Here is a 19453-nt window from a genome sequence, read left to right as displayed (position 1 = left end):
GAATCTAAAGAACAACATCAACAACAACAAAGGCAGTAATAAACTCATAGATACAGAGAATATTTAGAGGGATACCAAATTAATTGAACCCCAAGAGTAAAGCATGGGAACCTCTGATCTATAGCCAATTGGTCAGAATCACAGGTAATAACCTGAGCCTGCAATCAGCATCTGAATTTAGATAGGATAGGGAGGCAGCCATATAGGACAAATTTCTTAACCTGTGGAATTTGACATTATCTCTAGATAGATAGTGTCAGAATTGAGTAGAATTGTAACACACCCAGCGGGTGTCCCAAAAATTGCCTTTTGAGTGTTTGGGGAAACCCCATCCCCACACATTGATATTAGGTGATCAGAATCGTTATATAACAACAAATTAAATGCAAAGAAAATAGAAGGAATGATAAAGAAAACAATATGATCATAGAACCAACAAAGCCAAAAGTTAGTTTTTGAAAAATGTTTAAATTTGATAAACATTTTCAAGATGAGAGAAATAAAGAATGAGAGAGGACAAATTTCCAAGATCTGGTAAAAAGGGTACATAACCCTACAGACATAAACATGATAATAAGAAAATATTATGCACAAGAAAACAATAAATTGAACATTTGAACATTTTGGACAAATCTTTGAAAAACAGAACTTACCAAAGACAACATAAAAAGAAATAAATCATTTTAATACAAGTGTATTTGTTTTTTAAATTTACTGAAATTAAATCCCTTTACACACTCACAAAAATATATTTCTTAACACATAAGTCTTCACAGGTGAATTTTACCAAATTTTTGAGAAAAAAGAAAACTCTCCCTGAGAAGAGAAACAGAAAATATTTCTTGATTCACATGACGATGCAAAAAATCCTCAATACCAATACTTAACAATGAAATTATAAAAATAAATAATAAAATATTATAAACAAAATATTATTAAAGTGAATCCACATATATACACTGTGAACATGGCAGATAAGTTACAGAAATACAACTTCATCTTACCATTTGTTAACCAATAAGTGTGATTAAGAAACTAAAGAAAAAAAGATATAAAATATTTTATCTCAAGAAATGCAAAATAGGTACTTAAGAAAATTCAACAGGTATCCATAATAAGAATAATAATGATAAAAAAATTTTATGAATTTGAAAGAAAATGTTCTAAATCTAATTTTTTTAAAAATAAACAGTCTACAGCTATGCTATCCTGAACAAGCCCGATCCCATCTGATCTCGGAAGCTAAGCAGGGTCAGGCCTGGGTAGTACTTGGATGGGAGACCACCTAGGAAGACCAGGTGCTGTAGGTGTAAAAAATAAAAATAAAATATAATGAATTGCAAGTTGACAAGGTCTTTGCAATATGTAAGGTCAACCAAGAGTTTCCTCGACTAAAATTTTTTTTTAATTAAAAATAAAGTAAACACAAAACATTTAACAGCAATTATCACAACTAATGTTAATTCCTAAATAATGCTAATCTGATATAAGTAAAAGATGAGAAAGCCAGCTGTCAATTCTATTAACCCGTTTACTGGAGTTCATAGTGCAATTGGGCAAGAAAATGCAGTAAAAAATTGATAAGAAACAGCTGGATTTTTCATATTTAGAGATGTCATGACGGTATGCACAGAAAAATCCAACAGGATTTATAGAAAAAATATTAAACTTAATAAGTTAATTTAACATGGATACTAGGTCAAAATATTTTAATCTTATTTTTTATTTAAATTAGTTTCAAGTATACAGTACATTGGTTAGACATCTATATAGTTCATAAAATGATCCTCTCAATTGCTCATATTTGTTTTCTTTTTAACTCCTTCTCTTTTTACAGAAGTCCCTTTAACATTTCTTATAATACTGACTTGGTAGTGATGAATTCCTTAAGCTTTTTCCTGTCTGAAAAGCTCATTATCTCACCTTCCATTTTAATTGAAAGCCTTGCTGTGTAGAGTATTCATCATTGTACATTCTTGTTTTTCATAACTTTGACTATTTCTTGCCAGGCCCTTCTGACTTACAAAGTTTCCATTGAAAAATCAGCAGATGTTCTTATGGGGGTATCTGTGTGAGTAACTAACTGCCTTTCTCTTGCTGCTTTTAAGATTCTCTCTTTGTCTTTGACCTTTGGCATTTTAATTATGATGTGTCTTGGTGCTGAAAATTATGATGTGTCTTGGTGCTGAACTGTTTGAATTCCTCTTGTTTGGGATTCTGTGCTTCCTGAACTTGCATGTCTAATTCCTTTGCCAGGTTGGGGAAGTTTTCTGTAATTATTTCTTCAAATAGATTCTCAATCCCTTGCTCTCTCTTCTTCGGGTACCCCTATGATCCAGATAGTTTTATGCATCATGTTGTCCCAGAGGTCTCTCATACTATCCTCTTTTTTTTATTATTCTTTTTTCTTTTTGTTTGATTGGGTATATTCTGCTACCTTGTCTTCCAGTTCACTGATTCAGTTTTCTGCTTTGTGCAATCTACTGTTGAATCCTTCTAGTGTATTCTTTATTTCAGTTATTGTATTCCTCATCTCTATCTTGTTGTTTTATTGGTTTCTATGTCCATTTTTATGCTTATTATTCCTCTGTTGAGGTTCTCATTGTGCTCATGCATTCTCTCCATAAGTTCGTTGAGCATTCTTATAACCATTATTTTGAACTCTGTCTCTGGTAGGTTGCTTACCTCCATTTCATTTAGCTCATTTTCTGAAGTTTTCTCCTGTCATTTCATTTGTGGCATGTTTCTTTGCTTTCTCATTTTATTATTAGCCTTTCTGTGTTCGTTTTTCTGTGTCAGGAATATTTGCTTCATCTCTCAGCCTTGGCCAGATGACCTAATGTGAAAAGTGTCTTGTGTGGCCCAGTGGCACACTCTCTCTAATCCCTTATGCTGGGAACTCTGGACGTGATCTTTGCATGGGTTGTGTGCGATCTTCTGTTGTCGCCAAGCCTTTACTGTTGTTAGCAGATTAGTAGGTGGGATTAACACTCAGGCAGACTAATTGTGGGAACTGACTGCACCCACAGGATAAGAGCTGCTGTGAGCAGGCTGACCCCACTGAGTGGGATTTGCCCTAGCAGGCTTGTGTACTTGTTGCAACCACCCTTTGTGTGTATCACTAATGGGACTAGTCAGGAGTTGCTCTGTTGTAGTCTGGTGCTAGCCTCCAGATGCGTTGGTTTTGTGGCCCCTTGGGAGGGGCTCTTCAGTAGGCTAACATTAGCTGTTGCTTTTGATTGCTCAGGGCTACCCAACGAGAACTACAAAGTGATCCACAGTTGGTTGTTGCCTATGCTGGATCTCTAGGTAAGTGGAAGAGACAATGCTGTAGGCTGCGGTCGGTTATCCCCAATTGCTGACCTATTGCAGTTTAGCAGAGGAACCAGTGCTCCTCAAGGCTTGACACTGCCTGTCAGTTGCCTATAAGTGTCTGAAACTGGATGAGCCTCTGGGTGATATGCGTGTTGGGTGACACAGGGACCCTGGAAGTCTCCTGGGTCTATTAAGTAAACTTCTCCCTGCCACTGCAGTGTCAGTTTATGTACTAATGCTGTCTCTGTTGCTCCTTGTTCAAGTTGCCACTTGTAGCAAAGTCAACTGCTGCCCTTTCTGGGCCTAAATGCACTACCCCAGGGCACAGGCAGCTTCCTATCAATGTGCAGCAGGCACTTTGTATATTGGGTGGGGCAGTAGCTCAGGGAGTCAAGCGCCGTCAGGCCAATACAGACCCCTGCAATCCCCTCAAGAGATATTACATCTTGTACAGGCAGCAGTGGTCTGTCCACAACTGTTTTCCTCAAAATGCGCTCCCTGTGGTACCCAAGGTTTGTTGCCTGCACTGACTACACAACCCCAGAGCCAAGCAGGGCAGAAGAAGCTGATTGTCAATGGGCTGCAGACACTTTGTGGCTTGTATGAAGTAGAATCTCAGGAAGACAAAGTCCATCCGGCCAATATAGCCTTAGTTTTGCTGCAGTTTCTGTGCCTGGATGTTACTGCTGTAGACACAGATCACAGTGAAACCAGCTGCCTTCTGGGGTGGTCCTACAGACTCCTGAGCAACTTGGACACAATATTGCAAAGGTCTGCCTGTCATTGATTTCTGTGCAGTGCCCACCCTGTTCCAGCCAGTTTGTTGCCTGTGTGGACTGGGAGATCAGGGGAAGGGAGGGGCAAGACTGTAGCAGTTTACCACCTGGGGCAATTTGAGGGCAGGGTGGGGTGGCATCTGAGAGAGACAATGACAGATCAATACAGCCTTAGTTTTGCTTCTACTTCTGTGTCTGGGCATTTCCACTGTAGTCATAGATCACAATGAGACCAGCACTCCCTGGACACAATGTTGCAACTCTCATAGGCAGCAGATGTCTACCTGCCGCTAATTTCTGTCCAGTGCCCATCCTGTGCCAGCCAAAGTTTGTTGCCTGTGTGGATTAGCATTCAAGAGAGGGGAGGGGCTGGGCTGTGGCAGTTCACTGACAATGGGCCACCTGGAGAAATTCGTGGGTAGGGTGGGACGGAGTCTCAGAGAGACAGTGGCAGACAGGTTAATATAGCCTTGGTCTTGCTGCAGCTTTGGTAACTGTTCCCAAGTTCCCCGCAGGAGTCCCAGATCACAGCAAGACCAACTGCTGTCTGGGACTGGTCCATGGTTCCCCAAAATCCACCCAAGATTGTGCTGGCAGCAGTGATCTGCCTGACCCTATCATGGAAATATGGCTCCAGCGCTGGCCACCTCCTGAGAATGGAAATGCAACTCACAGGGCTGGCTGCCCACTGAGAATGCTTGGCCCTGAATAGGAGCAGGGCTTGGCAACCATCTAGCAACAAATGCCCTGGGAAATCTGCAGGTTGGGTGGGTGTGCTGATACCTTCTGAACAGGGTTTCCTAATGGCTCTGTGGGAGGGGTCTGCACAGTTAAGTGGCTCAGTCTGTAAATTGTCCTGTACAGGAGCCAGACTAAGGCACAATGGGGGTTGCCCTTCCAGCCCTCATTCTGGTTCTAAGTAATTGCAGACTTTCTCAGAATTAATCCCACACAAGCCTCTGACCCACCGCCGGTGTCCCGAGTGAGTGTCCACACGTCAGAAAGCCTGTGCGTGGGTCCTTCAAAGGTGTATCTAGGGATTCAGTCTCCTTCCATCTCACCCAGACAGCCAGAATCCACCCTGGTTTCTATAGTCAGGGTTATAGGAATCTCCTCTTCCCTAGGCTGGGTCCCTGGGCTGGGGAGCTCCCAAAAGAGACCAGGATCTCCCTCTCCTTCAGGAGAGCCCCTGCATCCTTGCTCTCCCTCCCGGTGATCCTCTACCACCCACAGGTGCAGATCCAGCCCAATTCACGACTTTGCCCCTCCTACTGGCTTCAATGTGGCTCCTTTATATTATCAGATGTAGGTGTTACCATCAGCTTGACTTCAGGTAATTTTCTATGTTGATTATTTTATATTTTGGTTGTAATTTCAATGTGGACTTGTGAGGAGACAAACCCTGCTTTTACCTAGTCTGCCATCTTCCGCCAACTCCAGTTATATCATACTTTTATATATTAGCAAAAGTCACATACACATGCACACACTTTCACAACAACAGAAAAAAAAGTTGAAAAGCCTTTGTATTTTGAGGCCGAAGATATATTTCTAAAAGTCATTTATTGATAAATAAAGGTTTTCCAAAGTGAGGACACTTAGAGGAAAATCATAAGTTTATAATACCATCTTTCAGATTCTGTCAAGATGGAGTAGAAGGTAATGGCTGTGCTCGCCTCCTCTCACAACCACATCAAAATCACAACAAAATGACAGAATAACCATCACTGGGTGTCACCTCAGGTCTGGTTGAATAGAAAAGTCCTACAACTGGGGACATATGTAAGGTCACCACGAGACTAATAGGAGGGGTAGAGACTTGAAATGGCCTGATCCCACAACTACGTGTGATGGTCAAGAATTAGAAGGTGTATCTTGGCTGCAGAGCCCCCTCCCCATTTAGATGAGTGAGCGGTTCCAGCTCCATGCTGGGCTTTCTAGCCCAGTGCTCTAGTGCTGGGAATAGAGGTCCCCACAACCTCTGGCTATGAAAAACAGTGAAGATTCTGGCTGAGTGAGATGGAGAGCTTAGGGAATCACAGAAATTCCTCTGAAAGGGCCCTCACCCTGACTTACTCACTGATGGACTCATTTCTCTGAGCTCCAGCACTGGGATAGCTGCTTGAAGATTACCAGGGACATACAGAGAAGAACTGAGTTGTTTGGCTTCAGGACTAGGTCCAGAGGAGCAGCTTCCTCCTGGACAGGAGTGCTGGCAGTATCTATTGTTTCTTTGTCAAGCCCTGACCCGCTCCCAGCTTGCAAATGCAGGGGACCATCATATCTGAGTTTCTAGCAACCTGGATAACACAGGTCACTCCACCCAGGATATTCCCTGAGACAGCCTCTCCCAACTTGTGGGCCCACCCAAGCTGCCTCCAGTGGTTTATTCCACACAAATTGCCTGTCTTGGCTCATGCTGAGGACTTTTGTAAAATCTCTCAAGGGTTCACACATCCCAAAGAAGCCACATCTGGCCTCAGCATGCCCCATACCTCTTGCTGAGTAGCCCAAAGTCCGGCATGAGGGACAGCCAGCTTCAGTTACTGGCTTGGCCTCTTGAGGCACCTATAAACCCAACATGGCTGACAGCCATATGCAGATTGCTTTGTGACTCTTACCAGGTGGCCCTAGAGGTGCATAGGCTGCGGCTCAACCTGGCCTACAGTTGGAATCCTCCCAGGTGGCCCTTGGGCTGGCACACCCAATGGTTGGCTTTGACCAACACCAGAGCCAGAGCACCGCCCAGGGCAGCATCAGAGGTGGACATACCCAAAGGGCAGACTGGACAGGCACCAAAACCCTGCTAAAGTGAATCCTTCTCCACAGGGTCAGCCCCTCACTAGTTAATCCTCACAACCGATCAGCCCAAGGGGTAATCCTTCTCATTGACATGCAAACAACAACTAAGGCTCAACTATAACAGGAAAGCACACACAACCCACACAAGGGAAACACTTTGAGCAACTCACTCAGATGACTACAGAAGACTGTGCCCCTGGACCCCACAGAACACCTACTACATGAAGCCACTCTACTAAAACTAGGAGACTTAGGAGCACTAATACATAGAAGCAAATATAGGGAGGCAGCCCAAATGGGAAGACAAAGAAACATGTCCCAAATGAAAGGACAAAACAAAGTCCCAGAAAAAGAGCTAAACAAAATGGAGACAAGCAATCTACGAGATGCAGAGTTCAAAACATTTGTGATAAGGATACTCAATGAACTTAGAGAAAGAGTAGATGAACTCAATGAGATCTTTAACAAAGAGAGAGAAAACATAAAAATGGAGATGACGAACATAAAAGAGAACTAGTCAGAAATGAAGAATACAATATCTGAGGTGAAGAGTATATTAGAGGGAATCAACAGATTGGATGAAGTGGAGAATCGAAATAGCAATTTAGAGGATGAGGTAGCAAAGGACATTCAATCAGAACAGTAACAAGATAAGAGAATCGAAAAAAATAAAAAAAAATAGTTTAAGAGGCCTCTGAGACATCGATCATACCAACATTTGCATCATAGGGGTACTGGAAGAAGAGAGAGAGTAATTTAAAACTGTTTAAAGAAAGAATAATGAAAAATTCTCTAACCTGGTGAATGAAATAGACATACAAGCCCAGGAAGTGCAGAGTCCCAAACAAGATGCATGAAAAGAGGTCCACTCCAAGACGTATTATAATTAAAATGCCAAAGGTTAAATACAAAGAGAGAATTTTAAGCAATTAGTTATCTACAAGGGAGCTCCCATAAGATTGTCAGCTGATTACTCAACAGAACTTTGCAGGCCAGAAGGGTTTGGTACAAAATATTCAAAGTGATGAAAATCCAGGACCTACAACCAAGATATCATTCAGAATTGAAGGACAGATAAAGAGCTTCCCAGACAAGAAAAAGGGAGTTCTCCACCACCAATCCAGTATTTCAGGAAATGTTAGAGGATCTTCTTTAAAAAGAAGAAAAGAATATAAAAATGTGAATGAAGAATGGTAATAACTACATATCTATCAATAAGCACCTCAAAAGAAAAAGTATTAAATGCTCCAATCAAAAGATAGTGTGGCTGAATGTTTAAGAAAACAAGATCTTTATATATGTTGCCTACAAGGGACTCACTTCAGATCAAAAGACACACACAAACTGAAAGTAAAGAGATGGAAAAGATATTTCATGATGGACCTAGAGGGTATATTGCTGAGTGGAGTAAGTCAGATATAGAAAAGAAAATACCATATGATTTCATGTACATGTGTAATCTAAAGAACAAAATAAACAAATAAAACAGAAACAAACGCATAGCTACAGAGAACATTTTGAGGGTTACCAGATGGGAGGGTTTGGGGAGAGTCAGTGAAAATGTAGGAAGGGATTAAGAAGTTCAAATTGGTAGTTACAAAATAGTCATGGGTATGTAAGGTATAGCATAAGTAAAATAGCCAATAATATCGAAATAATTATGTACGGTGTCAGATGGATTTATTGGGGTGGTCACTTCATGAGTTTTATAGATGTCTAATCATTATGTCATACACCTAAAACTAATATAATATTGCATGATGACTATAATTTAAATTTAAAAAATAGTATTTAAAAAGAAGAAAGAAACCACCTTTGCAAGGTGATGATTTGGGGAGGAAGGGGAATAACAAGAGCAAATAAAACCGAAGAAGCTGTTAAGAAGCTGTTGCAAGACATCAGACATCATAGTAATATCAGAATTTTTGAGCAACTTAAAATTCCAAATCAATTGGTTTAAGAGTAAAAATGATACTTGAGTTCATATAATTAAAATATCCAAAGGTAAGTCAGTCTCTAGGTTGAATTTGATTTGATCTTTGGCTCTCATTTAATCATTTTGTTTCTCTTGTTGGCTTTATTCTTGAGCCAGTTTTACTTATGGGACAAAATTCTATAGCTGTTTCGAGCTTTGTAGGTAGCATATCATCCAGAAAAAGAAAGAGCCCCTCCTTTTTCATCCACCAGATATAAACTTTAGGCTTAGTTGGATTGGACCAAATTAGGTCACTTACACACAATTAACTGATTATTTTAACAAAGCCTGGGGTTGGAGTTAAAATTCTGTTCCTCATCTTAGACCTTGGTTTTCATCTGGGGTCAAATTTGAGCCCTAGGGGGCATTTGGTAATATCTGAAGATATATTTGGTTGTTAAATCTGGAAAGGAACTACTGGTACCAAGTCAGTAGAGGCCAAAAATGCTGCTAAAAATCCTACAGTGCACAGGACATCCCTCCATCACAATGAATTCTTTGGCCCAAAAGGTCAATAGTGCAAAGGTTGAGGAATCTTTAGATAATGGGTTCTCAAACTTAAAAGAACATATTAGAATAACCTAAAAGCTTGTTAAAACACAGATTTCTGGTCCCCATTCTTGGGTTTTCTGATTCAATAGGTCTAGAGAGGGGCCTAAGAAAAAGAAATTTTCTTTTTCTAACAAGCCTACCCATACTACCGCTGCTGGTGCTTCATAGTCCACACTCTGAGAAACAGACTAATCAGGGCCCTAGACTATAGCTGAGTGTGTAGTCAAGCATATAACAACATGCCAGCTCTATAAGATGAGGTGGAGTTTAGTGCATCCTGGAGAACTAACCCACTATGCTAATGCTCTCCATTATTTTCAGCAATTTCTTAGCCTTCCCAAATCCTAAAGTCCATATTGTCCTAGAATTTCCAGGTGGAAGAATTGCTTCCAGTACCCCTAGCTTCTCCAAAAGTTCTGCTTGCTCTGATCTCCTTTCTAAAGTCCTATAAAAAATGTACTCAAATTCTTTCCATCTCCCTCCTGCTGCTATTTTAATCAAATGAGATTAATTTTTTTAAATGGTTTTCTAGAAAACTATGGAATAAGCAAAAACAAATAAAGTAAATGTAAAACAAAGATATATCTGAATTGATACACTACAGATCTCAATGTCCCTGAGGGCATGAAATGCCTTCTTGATTTTTTGCTTGAATATTTAACAACCCTCCTGCACCATTATGCCTCACCCATCCTGCCTCTCTCACTCATTCTCACAGAAAAATGAGGAGTAGGATTCCATCCTGATGACTCTTTGTAGGTTAACTATAGCTCTAGTATGGGCACAAGTGGTTTTCTTCAGAGGGGTTCAGGACATAAACAAGGAGAGCAAGCTATTTTTTTGCTAAATAAGAAATATTTCAATAAAAGGGAAATGTAGAATGTTAACTATAGAAGAAAAAAAGACCATTTACATAGCAGTTATATCAACTCAGATTATTTTTACTGAACAGATACAATATTCAAGTTAAAGATCTTGCCAGAGATCCACCTAGAGCAAGTCTTCTCTCAAAGGACTTGCAAGTAGAAGGGAAATAAAAACATTAATAACTGCAATGTTGAGGGTACAGAGTAAAGGGGATCTCTGTGTGATACCAGACAAGGGAGGGTTACTTCCACTCTAGCACTAGGGAAAGCTTCCTGGAGAAAGAAGTATCACAGATGGGACATAAGGGTTGTTATCCATGCAGAGAGAGTTATATTTAAAACATGGTCAGCATCCCTGCAAATACAATTATTTTAGCATAATTACAGTAACCTTACTTTGACAAATAATATTTCGGCAGAAGCAGGAAATGATGTTTTAAAGAGGAAACCAAAGTACTGTCACCATTGAGTTGTACACAGATGATCCTTGACCTATGATAGGGTTACATAATAATGTATCCATTGTAACTTGAAAATATTGTATGTCAAAAATGCATTTAATTCAGCAAGCCTGCTGAAAATTATAGCTTAGCCTAGCATACCTTAAATATACTCAGAACACTTACATTAGCTTACAGTTAAGCAAAATCATCTAACACAATGAACACATCATAGAGTATCAGTTGTCAACCCCCATGATCAAGTGGGAGCTGTGGTTCACTACCACTGCCCAGCATCATGAGAGAGTATCATACCACATATCGCTAGCCCAGAAAAAGATCAAAATTCAAAGTACGATTTCTATTGAATTGTGTATCACTTTCATGCCATTATAAAGTTGTAAAATTGTACTTTATTTTAGTTATTCTGAGATACATTTTTTTCTCACATCTCACATCTATAAAATCTGGGTGGATTCTACTATTGATAAGATGTAATAATAAATTCACAGTTCTTAATTACTTTTCTGGTGTATAAATTATGATTTATCTCACAACCTATGAGAACTCTGAGTTGATCAGATATGATGGTTATTTGATGGTTATTTGATTAAATATGATGAGAGTGACTCCTAGGTTGAAAACTTGAGATTCTGGTCTTCTGGGTATTTATTCCAAATGATAAATGAGAAATGATGACAGTTCATGGGATATTCTGATATGACCTGTTAAGAACACAAGCAAATTTAGCTCTTTGTAAGAGACATTTTAACATCCATTTTAAAGCAGTATTATTTACAATAGGCAAAAGGTGAAATAATTCCATGTTCATTGACAGGTGACTGAATAAGTAAAATATGTTATATAAAAACAATGGAGTATTATTCAGCCTTCTTTAAAAAGGAAAGAAATTCTGTCACATGTTACAACATGAATGAATCGTGAGGACATTATGCTAAATAAAATAATCCAGTCACAAAAAGACAAATATTGATAATTACATGAGGTACCCAGAACAGTCAAATTTATATAAACAAAAAGTAGAATGGTGGTTTTCAAGGTCTGGGTGATCAAGAACTGAGGAGATGTTGTTTAATGGGTATAGAGATTTAGTTTTTTCAGATGCAAAGAGTGCTAGAGATTAGATGCACAAAAAAATGTGAGTGCACTTAATACTACTAAACTATACATTTTAAAATTGTTAAGATAATAAATTTTATGCCGAGTATATTTTACCACAATTAAAGAATAGATTTACATTAAAAAGATAGAAATCGGGGAGAAAGGGGAAAGTCTTTTAGAAAGAGGCTAAAGTGATGTAAAAGATAAAATGATGTAAAAGAGTGAGAAGTAGACAGAAAAGAAAATTTTTTAAAAACTAACCAGTGCCTCAAAAACCATAACACAAGACATATGAAAAGGATCAAGGAGGGCACAATTATTGCTGAACATATCACACCGATGGAGGTGGGGTGTCCTGGCAATTGGGGGAGAACATAAGAATGTCACTTCAAAATTCATTCTCTGATTCTCCTGAGCTTTCTTTGCCCATCTGGGTGTCAACACAGTTATTCACCTGCTGCTGATGTATGGGCATCTCTAATTCTCTCTTATATTTCCTGATACCATGTGTTCATATCCATCCCCTGTCTCTCCCTCATGCCCCATCTCACCCAATCTATAGGTCTTTTATTCTTACCTCTTCTATACCTTAGGTGTCTTCTCTCTCTCTCCGTCTCTCTCTCTCTCTTTCTCTTTTGTCTCTCTCTCAGTCTTTCTGTCTCTCTCATCTCCCTCTCTCTCTCCATTAACTCTCACCATTTTCCTAGTCCCTCCTTCTATGCCTGAGGATCATCCTCTCCCATTTATAGCTGGGCCCCAGTTCTTTCTCACCCCAGTAAAGGATAATGTCTTGGCCTCCTAGACTGCTGTGCTTCACTCGGCAATTCAGACCAGCTGCCTCCCCAGCCGCAATATCTAGGGTTACTCGGAGATACTATGTCCCATCAGCTTTGGGAAGGATGTCACCTTGCTGAGTTCCTGGCTACTCATGCTCACCTCTCATCCACATTACCCATGCAGGTTTTGAGTAAAATCCTGAGACATGATACACCAGCAACAGAAGGCCAGGCCCACGACTGAGTCCACTTGAAAGCCAGGCTTTGGACTTTACTGTAGCAGGAACGAGAAGGGACAGTGTCAGATTATGGCTTTAATCTAGAGCATAGGGACTCAAAAACTCATAAATTTGGACAGTGACCCCTTCTTACTCCTTTGGAAACCAAATCACTTATTGATTAAACCCCTCTCTTCTTATTTACCTTCTACTCTTGAATTTAAACAAGGTGATGGGAAGTGAAATTAAAAAGTCTTGAAGAGAGAACAAGACTAACCTTGCCTCTGCAGTTCTGCCTTCCCTACATTGAGAACACCTAAGAGATATCGAGGGCAGGTTTCTAAGAGGAGCTTCTCTATGGTCTCATAGATACCTTGGTTCTGAGTATGCTGTGCCCTGCTGCTGCTCTCTGAGACAGGCACACGTGAATCATTCTTCAAGCTCAGGAAATCCAGTCCTCCTAAAGCTCCCCTCAAGAAGTTTACTGTGGCCTCCCCAGAATGCAGCTCACAGCCTGCTATGCCTTGGATCTCAAAGGGGTCTGGATAGAAGGAAACCAGAGAAAAGTTTATTAAATACAAACAAGAAAGAGAAGGACCTAAGATGTTGGATTTTTGTGGGGAGAAAAGTCTGAGATGTGAAATGATGAGCCATCAACCAACTCAGTACCATCGTATGCCACATAACAACATTTCAATAAGCAATAAACCACTTGTACAATGGAGCTGAAAAATTCCTATTGCCTAGTGACACTGTAGCCATCATAACATCATAGTACAACACATTACTTGCATATTTGTGGTGATGCTGGTGTAAACTTATGGAAAAAAAACTATTTGCTGTAAAACAGTGTGCTGTGTTACACTGGCAGTAACCTCATACATCTCATGTGTCTCTTGATTGCATTAGTTTCTCTTGTGCTTGATTTTATCCCACATTATTTTATATAGTAACATGTGTACAGGTTTGTAGCCTAGGAGCAATAGGCAATGCTATAGAGCCTAGGTGCATAGTAGGCTATACAATCTAGGTTTGTGTAAGTGCACACTATAATGTTTGCACAATGATGAAATCACCTAACAACATGTTTCTCAGAACATATCCCTGTCATTGAGTGGTGCATGACTATATTTCAGAGACTTCAGAAAGAAGAGTATAGGAGAGAAGTTTGCATGTCACAAATGATAGAGAAGGGCTGTCGTAATGAGGTACAATGGATAAGAAGGGAGAAGAGGTGCAAAGTGTGAGAAGAAGGGTGATGAAGTCAGAAGTACAACATTCCAGGGTGAACAGGAGAATTACATTGAGAAGAGGGATCAAGCAGGAGATGCTTGAGGAGATGGATTAGAGGAGGAGGAAGTCACACTTTAGTTCACTCAAGCACAGTGTAAGAAAAGAAGGTTTCTTGTTTGAGGTTTGAGAGAGAAAAAATTATACACAAACCAGGAGACGGTCACAAAGGGGTATCTTTATCTATCATACGAGACTGCAGAAAGCAGGAAAAATCTGGAATGAAGTCTGAGTAGGAGACTACTTTAGAGAAGTGTGTGCATGCAGTTGGGTAAAGTAAGAAGAAGGGGTGAAAGATCATGGAGAATAGTAGCCTAAATTAGGAGAAAGAAAAAATTCAATGAGAATCTCCACAGATCCAAGGACTGCATTCACATTTCATCTAGAATTCACTGACATGGTCCTGTATTACCCGAATGAATCCAATTAAATAGACTAGAAATAGCTCCTTCAGCTCAGTCACCTCCTCGTCACTGAAGTTACCCTTGGACCAGGGCTTCAGGAAAATAGTAGTGCCTGAGTCACTATCCCACCCATGAATCTGCAAATCATGCAGCCAGCTTAAGCCTTGATTTTGTGCCCGGGTGCTGTTGGCAAAGGATAATATCAGGATGACGTGGAAAGAGGTTGGCCCCTGGAAAGCTGTGGGTAGTAGAAGGATAAAAAAGTGAAGAGGGAAGGAGAAGCAGGAGGGAATTTTTTTAAAAAATGAAAACAGAAAAGATCCAGAGCAAAAGAACCCAAAGTCTGAAGAACAAAATAAATCCTGAGACATTTGCCTGTGCAGGGCCTCAGGCTCCATCCCCAACCTGCAGAATGAGAGGAGGGCTGGATACAGGAGGACCCAGACCCATAGGGGTAAGTGCAGCATGCTTTTATCCAGACCCCCTACACCCATGCTGGGGGCTGCCAGAGTACTCTTACCATCCTCGTTGTCACCACCTGAGATGAGAACTGCTAGCAATAGAAGTGACAGAGGCAGCATTTCACTGGGAGAGAGAACTTCTGACTCCTAAGAGCTCACAAATGATCTCTGATTTCAGTAAACCTTTTTCTCAATACTCTATAGTGACTTCTTCTCTTTTCCAACTGACAAATCTGCTCCTCATCCACGTTACACATCGGAGAAAAGCTGTACCGCCCCCCAGCCCTGGGCCTCCCACTCTGCTTCTCAGTTGCACTCTAGCCCTTGATTTCTAGACTTTTTTTTTTTAATCTCTCTGGCTTCCAGTTGTTCTTCCTGATCTCAGCTTTCTTCATACTTATGAACTTGAAAAAGCCTCCATCTGATCCTGAAAGGTTATTTCACCTCCCCAATCATTTATTGCAACATCTGTTAAATATTAAACAATTGTTCTGCTTCTAGCCTGCTTTAATGTAGAAAGATTCTTTTGGTGCACCCACCCAACTCGACCTTCCTCTCCATGGTCCTCTCTTCTCTGGCACTCTATTATTACCTCTTCTCCGCATTCCCAGTGGCTCTTCTTCCCTCATCCCCATGTCTGGGCTCCCTGATCCCACGTTTTTGATCACATGCATGTATGTATGTGTGTATGTGTTGACAATCATTTACAAAAAACAGAACATTTAAAATATCGTCTAGACAGTATACTGCATTTTCTGCAACTAAACTCAATTTAAATTTCCTAACATGCCAGAGTTACCACAAGGTGGTAGAATTCTCAATTCAGATGGGAAAGATAAGAGGTAGAGGAAAGGGAAGATTGTGGTTAGTCATTTCACTCACCACATTTTGTTTAGCATAAAGCAATAATACATTTGTACACATAATAAGATACATATTTTGATAAATTTTTACAAGTATAACCAACATGTAAAACAAGGTATAGAATTTTTTATCACCCTTTATAGTCACCCCATCCCCCACACACACACACACACACACACACACACACACACACACACACACACACACACACACACAGTGGCAATCCACTGATTTCTGTCATCATAGTTTAGTTTTGCTTGTAAAATACAAAACAAAACATCAACAACAAAATCCGCCTGGACTATAGTGGTACAAACCCAAATGCCAGAATCAAATGTGATAAATATTGCAGTTTATAATCCAAACAAAATTGTCTTATGTCATAGCAAGTTTTGAGAAGGAAAATTACATTTGCTACTAGTATATGATATTCTTTTCAGTAAGTCTTGACCATTGAAGGTTTGAGTAAAAAATTTTCATGAGACAAGCAAAACTTTGAAAGTTTTGTTATGTGTAGCTTCAGCATATGTCAAAATTAACTTATAAAAAAGTTTATAAGCAATAGAACCTCTTTCTCCTTATGTAATATCTCACAGCCTCAATCTACATTTTGGCCTTTCCTATCACCAAATAAACCATTATGAAGTGAGCAGTGATCTCATTTTTTCACTAAAAGTTTAGAGCTACTTATCTTATGATGTCATCTATTTTCTTTTAGTATGCTTTTGGCAGGGTTTAACAGTATATTTAGCATCCACTGAGTAAAATATTTGGACTCTAATCATTGTTGGCTTTAAGTATAATTCTTGGATTTTCTCTAATCAGGAAAAGAAAATGACAAATTTACACAGGTCTACATATCATCTATTAGAAATGCGGTAGTAAATCTTTCCAAATATAAAGAGTTTTCACTAACTGATTCTATTTACATATATAAGAAATGGCAAAATAAGTTATGTAACATTCTCTATTCTCAGAAATAAATTGTTCACATTATTAAGAGTAGCCTTCATCTAAGATTATCACTACCTCATTATCAAGTCCAAAATTATTACCTTCATTCCAAAGCATATAAATCTAAATAATATTCTCATAATTCAGGACATGATATAATCTATTCACTTTTAGTGTAACAGTCACAGACAACAGCAGAGACTTAATATTACCAGCCTTTAATGTTAACGTCTTTTTTTTTCTTTGTAAACCTTGAGTTTTGAATAGAACTCCCAAGATTCAGTTTATTTGTTATACTGTAGATTCACTGACATGAACACATTTTAAGAACTTAGTTGTGTGCAAACATAATAAGTAGGTTAATTCTCCCACACACCAACTATACCACTGACAGTGATGTGGCAGTGATAGAGAGGTAAAGCAGTTAACCTTGAAAATGATGTCAAATGGATTAATGTGAGTGTCCACAGTGTCTTGGTGTACATTCAAAGAGAGACATGCTCTGAGAATGAAAAAGCACTAGAGATTCTGAGAAATACAGTCCCCATTTCGAGGAGTCAGACAATTTAAAATGCACTGGTACTCATTGTACCTTTGTCAACACCATTATTATCTAATGCTTGGCTGCAAACCTGACTACAAGTACTAAATACACTCACTAGGACATGAAGATGATGACCTAAAAGAGGAGCATTTAAAACTTAATTTTTACACAAGCCATTCCACACTAATACCATAAAGACTACTCTTTCAAATGTCTTATTTCCCCCAAACACAAGCTTGACTGGAAACAAATGTTTCAAAAATCCACATTACTCCGATCAAGAGGCTCAGAAGACAAGGTCCTGCTTTCCTGGTAAAAAGTAGAGTGAGAGAGTAGGAATTAAAAGGTAAAAATTTACCTCTGATTCCCCCAAGTTCTCAACAATAAGAAATACAACAAATACCTTAACATTCTACCCCAAAGGTAAAGAAGACACATGCCTTGGATCCAAAAGTGAGATTTCTGCAGCCCTGAGGTCAACAGAGGACCTTCCACTGAAGTATAAGGTAGCTAGCTGCTCCATTGAGCTGGTATCTAATGGTTGTTTGAGGACTGCTACTGTGTGTAATAATCCCATGCAGTCTGAGCAATGGTCACAGTACCTAAAGATGCTAAACTAAGCAGAGGAAATTGAAGCAAGTGAGTTGCTTATGGTATTACTTTTTTTTTAATTTTGTGATTTTAACTAAGTAATAAAATTTAACAATAGATTCACAATGACACATATATTTTGACCTACTTATACATCTTATGCACTTATTCATTTTATCAACAGTATTTATTAAGTATTTATTGAGTGCCTACTGTTAATACCTATAGCGGCTTTGCACTACCTCTTCATCCTCCAAATTCTCATCACTTATCCCACCTTATCCCAAACTTGGAAATGAGTGCACAGACTTTTTTTTTTTTTAGCTCAGGAACCTTAATTAGTTTAATTTTGTCCAGGATCCATTGATATTTCAGAGTTGGAAAGAACCTCAAAGTTGATCTGTAAGGGTCATATTTCCAGTGAAATTTACCTTTAAGATAGTCTGATAGGCAAAGCCACTGCGTTTTTGCCTTATTGATTCTTTAATCCAAACTGTTTGGGGTTTGAGGTTTGTTTGTTTGTTTTTACATTGCAATACTCCTGTAGGTTTGTTTGTTTGTTTATTTGTTTTTTGCTATTGTCTAACTTAAGAGTGCATATAGTATGGTCCATATGGGCCTAATAGACGAATAGCAGATAAATGTACAAGTATATCTGGATTCAAAATTCTCGTGTCAAATTCTACTTTATTGTTTTCTTGCATCTATTGTTGATGAGGAAACGTCTATCACACTATTTGGTATTACTTTGTAGGCAACTTTTTCTCTTCAAAGATTTTCCACCTTTTCCTCCGTTCTTTTCTAATGAAACATCTTATCTTTAGACTCTGGAATTTCATATTATAGTGTGAATATCTCACAATTACTTACTTATTTTTTATTGAGGTGAAATATAACATAAAATTAGTCATTTTAAAGTTTACAATTTAGTGGCATTTAGTACCTTACAATGTTGTGCAACTACCAGGTCTAACACCTTCCAAAACATTTTTAGTACCCCAAAAGTACATCCCACACCCATTAAACAGTCACTCCTCCCATTTCTCCTCCACCCCAGGTCCCTCTTAACTGATACTCTTTCTGTCTCTGTAGATTTACTTATTCTGGATTTTTTTATATAAATGGGATCATAAGATATGTGTCCTTTGTGTCTGATTTCTTTAACATAATGTTTTTGAGGTGCATTCAAATGACTCATGTATCACTCATTCTTTTAATGGTTGAATAATATTTCATTGTATGTATATAGCACATTTTGTTTATTCATTTATTCATTGAGGGACATTTGGGTTGTCTTCCTATTCTTATTTACTATTGTGGATAGTGCAACTATGAATGTTTGTTTGAATATTTGTTTTCAGTTGTTATGGGAATATACCTAGAAGTGGAATTGCGAGGTCAAATGGTTAACTCAATGTTTAAGTATTTGAGGAACTACCAAACTGTTTTCTGTAGAAGCATTACCATTTGATAGTCCCACCAGCAACATGTGAGTGTTGGAAT

The 19453-nt window shown here is 38.9% G+C and overlaps 1 protein-coding gene, 1 non-coding gene and 1 pseudogene across 2 annotated transcripts in view; 1 reads left to right on the top strand and 2 right to left on the bottom strand.

Moving 5' to 3' along the window:
- The window catches only part of CD1A (CD1a molecule), a 108979-nt gene that overhangs the window by 21346 nt on the left and 68180 nt on the right, over positions 1 to 19453 (bottom strand). The gene's annotated exons all lie outside the window — the stretch shown is intronic.
- On the top strand, positions 1192 to 1310 carry LOC120594069 (5S ribosomal RNA). The gene has a single exon (XR_005650488.1). It is a non-coding gene; the product is annotated as a 5S ribosomal RNA (ribosomal RNA).
- Positions 11781 to 15632, bottom strand: LOC120594068 (T-cell surface glycoprotein CD1b-like; annotated as a pseudogene).

Source organism: Pteropus medius, unplaced genomic scaffold (assembly GCF_902729225.1).
Source record: "Pteropus medius unplaced genomic scaffold, Ma_sr-lr_union100, whole genome shotgun sequence".
Lineage (NCBI taxonomy): Eukaryota > Metazoa > Chordata > Mammalia > Chiroptera > Pteropodidae > Pteropus > Pteropus medius.
The sequence above is the reverse complement of the archived record's forward strand: the minus strand, read 5'-3'. Positions and strand labels throughout refer to the sequence as shown.